We start from the raw sequence: 15,264 nt of genomic DNA on the forward strand, positions 1-15,264 counted from the left end.
GGAATCTGGGGAGGGAGTGGTGGTTCTCTATTTTGTTTGAGGTAGTGGTTGCATGACTGTGTGTTTGTTAAAACTCATAGACCTTGTACTATAGAGAGTGAATTTTACTGTGTATAAATTTTAAAAATAAAAACAATAAAATTACACCATCCACAAATGCAAACTATCTTAGAACACTTCCCTGAGCCTCATCTGGAAAACAGGGCTACCTGATAGGCTGTTATAAGGATTAAATGGGACCAAGAATGCAAAGTGCCCTGCACATAATAAATCCTCAATAATTGGTGTTTATTATTATTCATTTAACAACGCTTACCCTGGGCAAGGCTCCAAGTATTAGATTTACTTGCCTGTCTTGTCCACTGTGTTATAGACTTCTATTGGGCAGGGAACATACACAATGTGCACACTGTGCACACCACAGTGCCTATTCCCATGCTTCACACAGGAAACAATCAATAAATTTTTGTCAAATTGAAATGCTGTGGGCAGAGACTGCTAATTGTCCCTCAACATCTATTCTCTATTTATTAATATTCATATGAGTTTTAGCTGAAAACATGACTGCGTAGCTAGAGACTACACTGCCCAGACTCCATTGCAGCTAGGTGTGGTCATGTGACTTGACATGGCCAATGGGATGTCAGTGGAAGTAAGGTGCACCCTTCCAATTTGTGCCCTTAAAAGGATGGGTGTGCTGCCAGATGGAGAGCCAGGACTAGAGGCATTGCTTTGAGCCCAGAGACAGAAGTGACATATGAAGATGTCAGAGGTGTCCATCCTCCTATATCTAGAGACTATTACATGAGCAACAAATAAATTTATATCAACCTAAAGTCCCTGTTAAAGCAGGCAAATGAGACTCTAACCCACGGAAATGGATGCCCACTGTACATACTGTTCCTTCGTTCAGGTGTTCAAGGATGTTTAACTGTTAACAGGGCTATGGAGGTGCCAAGGGGTCTATGACTGCTCTCTGCCCACTGTGAGCTCACAGTGTAGTTGGGAAGGGGAAAATCTAGAGTCAAGGAAAATTTAATAACAACATACAGATTAAATCTTGAGATAATGCAAGCAATGTCACAGAACCTTCATTGATTCAACTATTATTTGACTACCTTCTAAGTGCGTGGCACTGTCTTAAATACTGGGAATATAATAAGGGGGAAGAGTCAAGATTCCTGCTCTTGGGGGGCTTACATTCAAGTGAGGAGGGGGAAGGAGAGAAGACAATAAACAAATGAGCAAATAAATCAACAAGAAAATGTCAAACAGCATTAAGTGCCTGGATGAAAATAAAAATAATGTGGTCTGACAGACAGAGAAGAACTTGGGGATTAATCTATATGGAGTGGTCAGGGAAGGCTGCCCAATGAGGTGACATTTAAATTGAGACCTTAATGATGAGAAGGACCTAGTCATGTGAAGATCTGGGAAAGGGTGTTCTAGGTAGAAGGAACAGAAAGTTCAAAGGCCCTAAGGCAGGGCAAATCAGATATGCTTGAAATTCAGACGGAAGGCCAGTGTGGTAAAAATATATATATATATTGAGGCGGGGGAGAGACAACATTAATATAAGTATTAAATAGTACAAACACTAAGAATGAGAGTAAGAAGAGAACAGTGTGGATTAGATTTATCAGACAAGGCTTCATGGAGGAGATGAAACTCAAGCTGGATGGAGAGGAGGGAAGAGGATGTGCATAAGCAGAGAAGACAAGGGAAGTAATTCTAGAAAAAGAGAAAGAAAAGTGAGCAAAGCATAGAATCAAAATGGACCTGCTCTACTTTAAATGGATACACGGATGGCAGATATGCAGCATGCATTCCTTTATTTTCCATTTCCTCACCCGTGGCAGACATTGCTAATCAACCACAGCACTTTTCCTATTGTGCCCGAGTGTGGTCATAAATCTTCACCCACCACTCCATCAATTCCAATCAATCAAGTGGTATAAATGGTATACAAAGCAAAAACTCTGAGTCAGCACTGAATGAGTTTAAAGGATCCCTTTACTGTCCAAGAAGGGTGGAAGGGGAAAGCCCCATACTTGAAAATAATATAATTAGATTTCTAGAGTTTCTTGTCAACTACTGAGACTAGAGCCTCTTAACTCAGCAATATGCAAATGCAGCTCTCCCTTAACTCCTGCACAACCCAGAGACCTAGACCCTAAACAAAAGCAGGGTTTTACCCTTCGTGTTCTCCCACTGGAACTCCAATGGTGATGACTGAATAAGCTGAATTTGTCTGATTCCAGTGAACCTTGGCTCCGCTCCCCGAATCCTTCCCCATAACCGGTGTGGCTTCTCATATCTCCCTAAACGCACCAGCTTGTCACCTCATGGATCACGTTCTAAATTGTTTTCTTTGGCATTCAAGGCGCTGCCTCAAGATGCACTGCCGTGACTATGTGATCCAGTTCCAGTAGCAGAGGCCCTCCTGAATAACTGTTCTCAGGGGTCTGAGGTTATGTGGAGGCTGCTTGTGACCTGTCCAGTCATCTGGGCCCCTCAGGGGTGGGCAGAGTGGGAGAGATTTATAATGTTGATGACACTGACTGAGCACTTAATAGGGTCCAGAACCTGTGCCAAACACTTCACATACCAGCCTCCCTTAATCCTCATATTAACCCCATGAGACCCTCTTATTATCCCCATTTTACAGATAAGGAAACTGAGGCACAGAGAGGCCAGACAAGTTGCCCATGGTTACTAATAAATGCCAGGAATTGAACCGAGCTCTCAGCACTGAACCCAGCCATCCTGCTTCACCAATTCAATTCCTCTCTTATTTCTCATCCACACCTCCCACCCCATCCTATAACACGGTTTAATTCAAAGCAAAGGACAAAACTGATTTTAACTCAGAGCTACCTTCTGCCATCACTTGAATTCTCTCCACTGGGGTGCCTCTCCCCTTTAATTTGTCCTTGCAAAAAATGTTTATTGGACATCTACCATATGCTAGGCACTGCCAGCTGGTGGGACTCTTTTCTGACTTTGTACCAGGAAATTTTTTTTTTTAATATTTATTTATTTTTGTCTGCATTGGGTCTTTCTTGCTGCACGCGGGCTTTCTCTAGTTGCAGAGAGTGGGGGCTACTCTTTGCTGTGGTGCACGGGCTTCTCATTGTGATGGCTTCTCTTGTTGCGGAGCAGTGGCTCTAGGCGCGCGGGCTTAGTAGCTGTCGCACACGGGCTCAGTAGTTGTGGCTCACGGGCTCTAGAGTGCAGGCTCAGTAGCTGTGGTGCACAGTCCTAGTTGCTCCGCAGCATGTGGGATCTTCCTGGACCAGGGCTCGAACCCGTGTCCCCTGCATTGGCAGGCGGATTCTTAACCACTGCACCACCAGGGAAGCCCCAGGAAATTCTTTTACTCTTGCAAAAGCATGATTCCCAAGATGGTGATATACCTCTGTTGTTTATTGTTAGACTGTATTTTTTTTCCTGTAAATCTCATGGAATCTTTCTCAATACAAATATTTTCAGAAAATACAGAATGAAACAAGCTTGGGTTGAAGGCTGGGGATAAGATTATAAAAATGAAATGTATTTCCTTTTCCAGGCACTGTTGACTTTACTGCAAATCCTTTCAGCTACTTGATTTTTGACAATAACATTAAACTAGAGCTACACAGATCAACATGAACGAATCTCAACCATGACTAGAGTGAGAAAAGCTAGTTACAAAAGATCCCTGTACCTAGTTATCACCTAAATAAAATAAGGTGCAAAACAATACGTTTTATTTTGGATATATAAGAGATAAAAATATAAACACATGTACTGGAATTATAAGGACCAAATTCAAGATGTGGGTTACCTCTGGTGGGGGCATAAGGGAAAGGTGATTTGGGAGGAGACTCCCATTGTTTTGGTTAGTGTATTATCTCTTAAAATGGGTGGTGAGTACATGGGTGTCCATTGCATTATTCTTTATACCTCTTTGAATATCTGAATGTTTTACACACTTAAAATAATAACTTTAAAATAGACATCTGGATTAGTTTATTATGGTTTCAATTAGATTGAACTATAAGAAATTACCACCATTCAACTATTTTTTACCTACAAAGGGTAATTTCATATTTCAGCACAGAATACAGATCTGCAATACATCAATTCATCTAAAATCAACCTTTCCAATAAATCCCTGTAAAGAATAATTAAGAATAGAAGATGGTGATCTGGGCTGATTTATGTGTGTGTGTTCTTAAACTCCAACTAACTACAGTTTTCAGGGGATAGAACTAAAATTAATCTAAGAGCTAAGATGTTCAGAGAATGGGAAAAGAGATATTATAGCAAAAAGTGGGAAAATATAGCATTTGCCCCAGGAATCAGTGTGGATTATCACTCCTCTTGTTTGCAGCAGTCAAAGGGGCCCAGCCAATGAAGCGCCTGGAATAACTGTTATTTGTCATTTCTCAACAACCCAAAGTCCAGTGAGGCAAATTTTTGGCCATTAAAACCATGAGGAAGGCTTTATTAGAAACAGAAAACAGGCTTGAGTAGATTTTCATTATCTTATATCGGAAAGAAAATCTATTTATGTCAAGTAATGGAACTCATTCCAAGAATGGAGAAATAATGAGAAAACTATAGCACAAATAATTAAAGCAAACAAACTATGCTTATATAGGGCAGTTGGGGCTTTAAAACTTGAGTGCACACAAGAAACACTCCAGGGAATTTCTTAGAAATGCAAATTCCTGCCCCTGCCCAGGTTCTGATTCAATAGGTCCAGCTATGAGCCCAAGAACTGCGCATTTCTCACAAACATCTGGGGCAATTCAGGTGCAAGGCGTTTAGGGACTTCAGCAGGAGAGAAACGTGGTAGGAGGATCTAGCCACTCTAAAACTGGTCTGAATTCTCCCAAACACTGTTCTTGATCAGAGGAAGGGTAATGTTGCCCCATGTTTGGGGTTCATTCTGAACTGGAGAAAGCATTCTAAGCTAATTGACTCCAGTTGCCAGCCTACAGAATTGTTTCATTCACTTATTCGTTCAACAAATATTTAGGGAGCACCTACTATGTGCCAGGTGCTGTGTTACAGTAAGAGATTCATGGTCTCCATAAAAGGAAGAGAGGGAGGGAGGGAGGTAAAAGGACGTGTTAAAAAGAAAAATACAAACAAAAAGGAAGGGAAAGGAAGAATTTTTAAGGAATTTAAAAAAATCATCAGGCAGCCCACTGTGGAGACACAGTACCTAATTTATAATGACTACTTTACATATCTTGCTGCTGAATGTACCTAGGTCCTTTTTTTTTTTTAATTTATTTTTATTTTATTTATTTATTTTTGGCTGCGTTGGGTCCCCGCCGCTGCACGTGGGCTTTCTCTAGCTGCGGCGAGCAGGGGCCACTCCCCGCTGCGGCGCGTGGGTCTCCCATTGCGGCGGCCTCTCCTGTTGCGGAGCAGGGGCTCCAGGAGTGCGGGCTCAGTAGCTGTGGCTCAAAGCCTCCAGAGCACAGGCTCAGTAGCTGTGGCGCACGGGCTTAGTTGCTCCGCGGCATGCGGGATCCTCCCGGACCAGGGCCCAAACCCGTGTCCCCTGCATCGGCAGGCGGACTCCCAACCACTGCGCCACCAGGGAAGCCCCCTAGGTCCTTTTTATTTTCTCTTCCAGATGACAAGTTCTAGGCAAAACCATCTCATTTATTATCTACAGCTGAAGACCATACACACTAGGGAATTCTTGCTTCTAGCTTTGGGGGCCTTAAGGATATGTCACAGCACCACAAACATGATTGGGCCTGAAAGGGAAAAGCAGAGGCCAGGGCTGGTGTCCTGGAACATGTCATGACTGCCTGGGGACCTCACAGGGCGCCGGAAGCAGCCTCCTCATTCCCCTTCTCCTGTGAACTTAGAACCACCCTTCCCTGTCCTCTTCACTTTATCTCAGCCAAGCTTCCATCCCAGGATGACCTGCCGTCCCTGTTTGTCCAGGAATGACAGTGTTCCGGGGACATGAAACTTAAAGTGCTAACACCAGGGAAGTCCCAGGAAAACCAAAACAAATTGGCCACCCTGCCTACTCCTCTCCCCCAAGGTGCCAACTAAAAGACAAGAAAGACCACCAACCATGAGCACAGGGCCTGGGACACAGTAGGTGTTGGATAAATATTTGTGGAATGAATGAAGAATACATAGCACAGAGTAAAGCTACCAACTTTTATTATTATTATTGGAACTAATAATGATTAAGCACCCACACAGTACACTTCTTAAACACCCCATGTGGTAGACATCCTGCTAGATCCATTTTTAAAACTCAGAATAAAATATCTGATGTCACCTTTGCCATACATACCCATACATGTGAGCTGCAGTTTAAGAGGTTAAGGGTTTGGTTGTTTTTTGTTGTTCGGTTTGGTTTTTTATTTTTTTTGGGGCGGGGGGCGGTTGCCATAAAATTAAAGGGAATTGTTTCACAGAAACTTCATGTAACTGCTCTTTATTTTAATTCTCTGTGTCAGGCATTCCTAAAAGGATATAAAGGACAGTGAAAATCAAAGCTGTAGTAGAGTTTTTGTTTATTTTCATATTTATATGATTCTTCATAGAATCGGGTCTGGAGGGAAAGAAAACAAGAAACAAAGGAAAACAAGCTTGTTTGTGAGACTTCCTCACTATCCCTAGCACCTGTCCACTTCAGGTAGTTCTGTTTCCACGGAGGATCTTGTCCCCTGGACTACTTGATAATTCCTTGAAGTTGAAGATTAGATACTTAGAACTCATGCAAAGTTACCCCCTGAGCCCAGGGGTGCTGACCTTGCTCATCACTACCAATGGCCATCACATGGTACCCCTTTGGACAAGCAAACAGACCCACAACTCCACTGCTTTGCTTCCCTCTGGCCTAACACAGTGCTAAGCACACAGTGGGCGCTCCACAAACACTTGCTGATGGGATAGATCCTTACACCCCCACTTTGGCATCTATCTAATGACCATCCTGCCATCTTTGACACTAATTCCAGTGCTGGCTCCTTTTCTCTTCTCAACAGCCTTACAGATGCAGCCATCTACCTGGACAGCGTGGTAAGGTTGTGTGCCCTGTTTCTCCTCCTGGCCCTGAAAGACTGTACTATTAACACCTTGACTGCCCATGGGAGAGAAAAGTGAATGAAATTAAGATGAGCTATACTTCTTGGATATATAAAATCTCTATTACGTGAATGTCCCCAAAGACCTGGTCACATTCTGGGAATGCAAATACCCAATGATGTAACCAAGATGAATATGGTGCTTGCTACAATTTATTAAATGCCAATTATATGCCAGGCACAGAGCTAAGCAATATACATATATTCTCATTTATCCTGATAACCACTCTATTAGTGGTTAAAACCACAAGCTTTGATGTCACATCTTGGTTTAAATCCCAGTTCTGTGGCCTATTGGGTGACACTGGACAAGTGACACAAACTTCCTAGGCCCCAATATCCAATTTGCTTGTAAAGTGGAGGCACAAATAACTGCCTGAAAAGATTGGTGTGGGAGTCGATGGTACAACATATCTAAATAAATTATCACAATGTTTAGGTAAATGGTATTGATGATGATGATGATGATTAAGAAGAAAGAAGACTTTCTAATTAATGTCACAAAGAAATTTTTATGGTTTCATATTAGAAAAGATGTGCTTCTTGTTTAAAAAAACATGAAAAATTAAAAAGAAAAAATGTATAATCCCATAATCTTAAAATAATCTGCTAATATTTAATTTTGTTCCAGTCATATAAATACATGTAAATATTATATCTTGCTTTTTACCTCTTAGCATATAATGAAATTTATCCTTGGGTTCCAAGATACTGCTTTTGACTGTTGTTTCTCTCCATATATGTGTGATTGTGAAGAGTGATGCAAAATTAGCCTGTTTTGTAAAAATGTAAGAAACACTGGTAAACATTTAATTAAATATTACTAAAGCTCTCAAAAAAAAAAAAAAAAGAAGAGGAGGAAGATAAACCAATTCAGAGAGGCTAATTAACTTACCTAAGGTCACACAGCTAATCAGTGACAAATATGGGATTCAAAGCCAGGTTTAGCTCATTCTCAAATGATTTTTAGCACCAGAAGACTCTCTTCAAACATCTTATAACTCTGAACATTTGCATCCCATCCTCTATACAGCCCTACTCTGAAGGAAGCTCAAAAAAACACTTAGGGTGGGCTTCCCTGGTGGCGCAGTGGTTGAGAGTCCGCCTGCCGATGCAGGGGACACGGGTTCGTGCCCCGGTCCGGGAAGATCCCACATGCCACGGAGCGGCTGGACCGGTGGGCCATGGCCGCTGAGCCTGCGCGTCCGGAGCTTGTGCTCCACAGCGGGAGAGGCCACAGCGGTGAGAGGCCTGCGTACCACTAAAAAAAAAAAAAAAAAAAAAAAAAAAAAAAAAAAAAAAAACACTTAGGGTGCCAAGGAGCACCATTTGAAAACTGCTATTGCTTTTAATAATTAATAATTAATTAATCATTAATTTAATAATGTTTCCTATGTATCAGTTATCTGCTGCAATAATGCCATGTAAGAAACCACCACAAATAATTAATGTTTATTGCTCACACACCTGGGGTCAGCTGAGGTTTGGCTGGTCTAGGTTGGGCTCAAGTCCATCTGTCTCTCATCTCTCTTGAACCAACAACTAACCAGAGCAGGTTCTCAAGGCAGTGGCAAAGGTACAAGAGAACACGCAGGAACACACAGGCCTCCTGAAGCAAGGCTCAGAACTGGTACCTTGTTCTGTTGCCTAAGTGAGTCACGTGGCCAAGTCCAGAGTCAGAGTAGGAGAGCACTGCACAATTAGATGGAAAGGGAGTGGTATCTTGGGACTTATCAGGTTTTTTCATATTCAGATCTCCAGTGGATGACACATGCCCTAGGATCCTCGAAGAGAGTTTGGCAAATTGCCCCCCCACGAGCAGTATACAGCTGTCCTTAGTTCAGCTCTTCTACCCTCTCTGCAGTCACCCCTCTTTGCTCAGCAGTTATAGCTAGTCCTTTAATGCAGCACAGCACCAGGGAAATAGCTCGAAGCCTAGAGACCTGTTCCCTACCAGCTGTGTGATCTTGGGCAAGACACTCAACCTCCCTGAGCTTCAATATCTTCATTATGAAACAGACAATTACACCTGCCTTCACCTCTCTGGGGATGATCAAATTAAACCATCTAGACAAAAATGCTTCCTGAATGCTAGAATTATTCCTGAACTCCTAAGCAAATTTTTCGAGGTGCTTCTCTCAGCCCAGCTCCTAATACTGGGCTCTGCCCATAGTTAACGCAAAGAGAAGTTGTTGTAGGTCTGAGTCTGGCCACTTCCTTTAACCTTGACATAGGGTGGGAAGGGGAAGCTGCTTATCTCACTGTTTGCCCAAATACAAGTGGAGAGTAGGAAAATGGGGGATAGTTCCTAGAATATTCTGAAACCTAAGAGAGCCTTGATACAGCTTCTGTCTATAAAGTGGAAAGGGAAACAAACACAAAAAATGCTGAAACTGAGCCAGTTCATCTGCATCCAGTGACAACTTTTGTCCTCCAAACTTTTCCAGACACACAGCCAGCTTAGTTGGTATTCAGGTGGTGGCTGAGCTTACTGAAACCATGCAGCATTTATCCCAAGTGGAGTCCCCTAACTTCCTTCTGCTTTGTTCTTAACCCCAGAAATAGGGGAGATGGAGAGGGGGAGGCGAAGTTCATTTCTGAGGAACACCATACATACTCTTTGCAGCTAATGTACTCATAGCCCAGATGAGCTGACATCATAATTGCAGGAATGCAGGACCGGACATAAGTTTCTGGGTGGACTCTCAAAATACAGAGTGTGAGGATGGGCTCTTGCATCTTGACTGTCCTTTCTCCTAGGCACATCTCTCCTTTGCTATATATCTCATTCTTGTATCTTTGTCCTGTGCTTTTAAGCCACAGGTCCATCAGTCCTTGGATTGGTACAGGCATTAGAACTCACTCAGCTCAACCACAGCATCTTGCCCTCTCTATCACTCCCCAGTCCAAAGCTGAAATCAATCCACTAGATTTTTCCCAAGCTCTGGTGAAATACCTCCAGTGACGGAGAGCCCACTAAATCTCAAAGCAGCAGCATCCATTGTAGGAGATCTTCAGAGGGTACCTTAGTTAGGTTAAACCACATTTCCACAGTTCCCTTAGCCCTGATTCTGTTCACTGAGGCTTCACAAACTTTATTCCCTCTCTCCTATGGTTGTCCTTTGGGTATATGAAGGCAGCTATCACATCTCCTCACTGAGAAATTTTAGGCCATCAGGCTTGATCTTTATCAGCTTCTCAACCTGTACCTGGTCCCCATCATCATCCCCTTCCATCATCATGCCCTTTCCTTACATCTGAAGAGTACAACTGCCTCTCTTTCTGATTTCAAGGCTAACCTTTCCACCTATGTTCTCCACTCCATCTCCTCCTGCCCTCTCCATCACCTTGGTGATTGAAGTGGACTTGGGAATCAATAAAAAAAAGAGAGAGAAGGAAAGATTGACACCCAAGTCTATAGCTTGTGCAAGTGAATGAATGGGGAAGCCATCAATTACAAGAGGGAGAAAAGAGAAGCAGGTTTGGAAGGGAGATAACGAGTTCAGGGTGGGGCCTGGTCGAGTTAGAGGTGTCTGGACACATCCAAATGGAAACGTCCAGCAAGTGGCTGGACATAAGATTCTAAAGCTTGGTGGGAAGGCTTGGGCTGGGGATGGAGATTAGGGAATCATCAGCATAGAGAAGGTGGCTGGAACAAGAAAAGTGGTACGATCACCCAAAGAGGGTGTAAAGAGTGAGAATATCAGAGAGACAAGTACAGTATTTTGGGGGACCTCAATGTTTAAGAGGTAAAGGGAGGGTAATACAGACATGGAAAAGATACAAGGAAAACCAAGAGAATTTAGTGAGGGCTTCCCTGGTGGTGCAGTGGTTAAGAATCTGCCTGTCAATGCAGGGGACACGGGTTCGAGCCCTTGTCTGGGAAGATCCCACACGCCGCGGAGCAACTACTGAGCCCGCATGCCACAACTACTGAGCCCGCATGCCACAACTACTGAAGCCCGTGCACCTACAGCCCATGCTCCGCAACAAGAGAAGCCACCACGATGAGAAGCCTGCGCACCGCAACGAAGAGTAGCCCCTGCTCGCCGCAACTAGAGAAAGCCTGCATGCAGCAACAAAGACCCAACGCAAGCAAAAATAAATAAATTAAATTAATTAATTTTTTAAAAAACACACAGAGAATTTAGTGAAATGAAATCCAAAGGAGTAGAGAGTGGGGAAGGAGGGGTGACCAGCCATGTCAAATGAGTCATGAGGTCCAGGAAAAGAACTAATGGAAAATATCATGCAAACTTGACTGTTAGAAGATCAGGGGTAAACTCGGAGAATGTGATTCCTATAGAAGGATGGGGGCAGAAAACAAACTGCACTGGGTGAGAAAACGTTGAAGGCAATCCCAAAACAGATTTCCCTTTTGAGACGTTTATATGAGAATAGGAGGGGTTTCTAATAGGAGTTTCTGATTTCGGAGTTGTATTAGTTTCTAGGGCTGCTGCACGAATTATCACAAACTTGGTGGCCTTAAACAACAGAAATTTATTCTTTCATACTTATGGAGGCCAGAAGTCTTCAATCAAGGTGTTGGCAAGATTGGTTTCTTCTGGAGGATCTGCGGAAGAATCCATCCCATGCCTCTCTCCTTGCTCTGTTCACTTTGTTCATCAAGGTAATCCTTGATGTTCCTTGGCTCATAGACACACATCACTCCAATCCCTGCCTCTGTCTTTACATGGTCATCCCCCTCTGTGTCTCTGTGGGTGTGATTTGAATCTCCCAGCCTTTTGAGAGAACACCAGACACTGGATTAAGGGCCACCCCAAATCCAGAATGATCTCATCTCAAGATCCTTAACTTACTTACATCTGCAAAGATCCCATTTCCAAATAAGCTCACATTCACAGGTACCAGGGGTCAGGATTTCAGCATGTCTTTTGGAAACTCTATTCAATCTACTACAAGGGTGCAAAGATGGATAGAAAACAAGCTTTGACAAAAACTCTCTCCTCCCTCACCAATCTATGATACCTAAAAAATAAACCATCATATTAATATCTCATAAGGATGAATTCATTTAGGTAAATGGAAATTTTAAAAGCCTCAACAGGGGTAATATTTATTCAACAAAGATTTATTGAACTCTTCTTTTGTGCCAAGCATACTGCTAGTCATTGAGGATAATGAAATGGATAAGATAGGAAAGTAAAAATCATTGTTAATTTCTGGAATTCTTAGCAACAAAAAGCCAGAAAACCCATCAACTCCTAGAAGTATATACAGATTTTCTTTACCAAATACATGATTTTTTATTTTTCATTTTTTATATCCACCTCATTGAGATATAATTTGCATACAGTAAAATGAATAGATTTTAAAAATTTTTTATTGGCATATAGTTGATTTAAAATGTTGTGTTAGTTTCTGCGGTACAGCAAAGTGAATCAGTTATACATATACATATATCCACTCCTTTTTTTAGATTCTTTTCCCATATAGGTCATTACAGGTTTTGTTTGTTTGTTTGTTTGTTTTGCGGTATGCGGGCCTCTCACTGCTGCGGCCCCTCCCGCTGCGGAGCACAGGCTCCTGACGCGCAGGCCCAGCGGCCATGGCTCACGGGCCTAGCCGCTCCGTGGCACGTGGGATCTTCCTGGCTCGGGGCACGAACCCGTGTCCCCTGCATCGGCAGGCGGACTCTCAACCACTGCGCCACCAGGGAAGCACCATTACAGAGTATTGAGAAGAGTTCCCTGTGGTATACAATAGGTCCTTATTAGTTACCTATTATGTGTAGAGTAGTGTGTATGTACATGTCAATCACAGTCTCCCAATTTATCCCTCCCCTTCCCCATTCCTGGTAACCATAGTTTGTTTTCTACATCTGTGACTCTATTTCTGTTTTGTAAATAAGTTCATTTGTACCATTTTTTTAGATTCCGCATATAAGAGCTATCATACAATATTTGTCTTTCTCTGACTTCACTCAGTATGACAATCTCTAGGTCTATCCATGTTGCTGCAATGAATAGATTTTAAGTGTACAGTTTGATGAGTTTTGACAAGTGTAACCACACCTCCAATCAAATAGAGAACATTTCATTACCCCCCAAAAGTCCTCTTGAGTCTCTTTATAGTCAAAGCCACTAGGCAGTCACTAACCTGCTTTCTGTCATTATAGACTAGTATTGCCTTTTCTATAGTTTCATAAAAATGGAATTGTATTCTTTTCTGTCTGACTTCTTTTACTCAACATAATGTTTTTGAAATTCACCATGGTACCGTGTGCATAAGTAGCTTATTCCTTTTTATCACTCAGTAGTATTCCATTGCACGAATGTACCCCAATTTGTTTATCCATCTACCTATTAACAGACATTCAGGTTGTTTCCAGTTTGGGATAACTATGAATAAAGCTGCTGTAAACATTCCCATATAGATCTAGTTATATGTTTTCACTTCTCTTGGATAAATAACCTAGATGTGTGAATGATGGGTCATATGGTAACTCTACATTTTACTTCATAAGAGACTGCTACACTGTTTCCTGAGGGGCTGTACCATTCCTATCAGTAACGTATGAGAGTTCCAGTAGTTTCACATCATCACCAACACTTATTATTAATCATCTGTTTTGAAAAGCCATTCCAGTCAGTGTGTAATGGTATCTTACTGCAGTTTTGATTTGCATTTCTCTAATGATTAGTGATGTTGAGCATCTTTTCATGTGTTTATGTGACATCTCTTCTTTGGAGAAGCATCCATTGAAATATTTTGCCCATTTTTTAATCGGTTTGTTTGGTTTCCTATCATTGTGTGGCAGGATTATATAGATGTATATACATGTGTGTATGTGCGTGTGTGTGTTTTGCAAAGAGTTTTTCAGTCTGTGGCTTATCTTCTCATTTTCTTAACAGTGTCTTTCAAAGTGTAGAAGTTCTACATTTTTATGAAGTTAAGTTTATCAAAGTTTCATAGCTCATGCTTTTTTTTTTTTGTCCTTTCTAAGAAGTCTTTGCCCAACTCAAGGTCACAAAGATTTTACTCCTATGTGTTTTATAAGACGTTTTATAGTTTTGCGTTTTACATTTAGGTCTGTGATCCATTTCAAGTCAATATTTGTATATGGTGTGATGCATGGGTGGAGGTTTATTTTTTTTCACATGGATATCCAATTGTCCTCACACAATTTGTTGAAAAGACTTTTCTTTATTGAATTGTTTTGGCACCTTCATTAAAAATTGACTACACATGTACGGGTCTATTAATCAGCTCTCTGTTGTATTCCATTTATATAAATCATTCTATTCTTTTGCCAGTATCACATTGTATCGACTACTGTATCACATTGTATCGACTACTGTAGCATTTTAGTTAAGTCCTGAAATCAGGCAGTATGAGTCCCCTGACTTTGTTCTTTTCAAAATTCTTTTGGGTTTGTTCTGGATTCTTTACACTCCCATATAATTTTTAGAATTAGTTTGTCAATTCCTAAAAATAGAAGGCTGCTTGGATTTTGAACGAGATTAAGTCTACTTATCAGTTTGAGGAGGCTCGACACCTTAGCAATACTTAGTCTTTCAATCCATGATATGGAATATTTCTGCATTTATTTAGGTTTCCCTTCATTTCTCTCAGCAATGTCATTTTCAGTATTTGGTAGGTTTTATACGTATTTTGTTAAATCTATCCCTAAGTATTCCATGTTTTTGATGTTATTATAAATAGTGTTTTTAAATTTTTCATTTTACAATTATTTATTGTTAGTATATAATAGTACAACTACATTTTTTATATTAACCTTGTATCCTGCAACCTTGCTAAATTCTCTTATGCATTCTAATAGTTTTTAAATAGATTCCTTAGGATTTTCTACCTACATGAGCATGTTGCTTGAAAATAAAGGCAGTTTTATTTCTTCCCTTTCAAACTATATGCCTTTTTTCTTCGCCTTATTGCCATGGCTAGGACCTCAAACATGATGCTGAACAGAAGTGGTAAAAGGGGACATCCTTGTGTTGTTCCCATATTAGGGGGAAAGTTTTCAGTCATTCCTTAGTAAGTATGATGCTAATTATAGATTTTTCATAGATGTGTTCATGTAACATTTAAAAAAATCTTGAATAGTATCACTGTTATTATTAACATTATAAAGGATAAGGATATTTACTATAAAGCATGCAAACAGGAC

Source organism: Hyperoodon ampullatus (genome assembly GCF_949752795.1).
Source record: "Hyperoodon ampullatus genome assembly, chromosome: 13".
Taxonomy (NCBI): Eukaryota; Metazoa; Chordata; class Mammalia; order Artiodactyla; family Ziphiidae; genus Hyperoodon; species Hyperoodon ampullatus.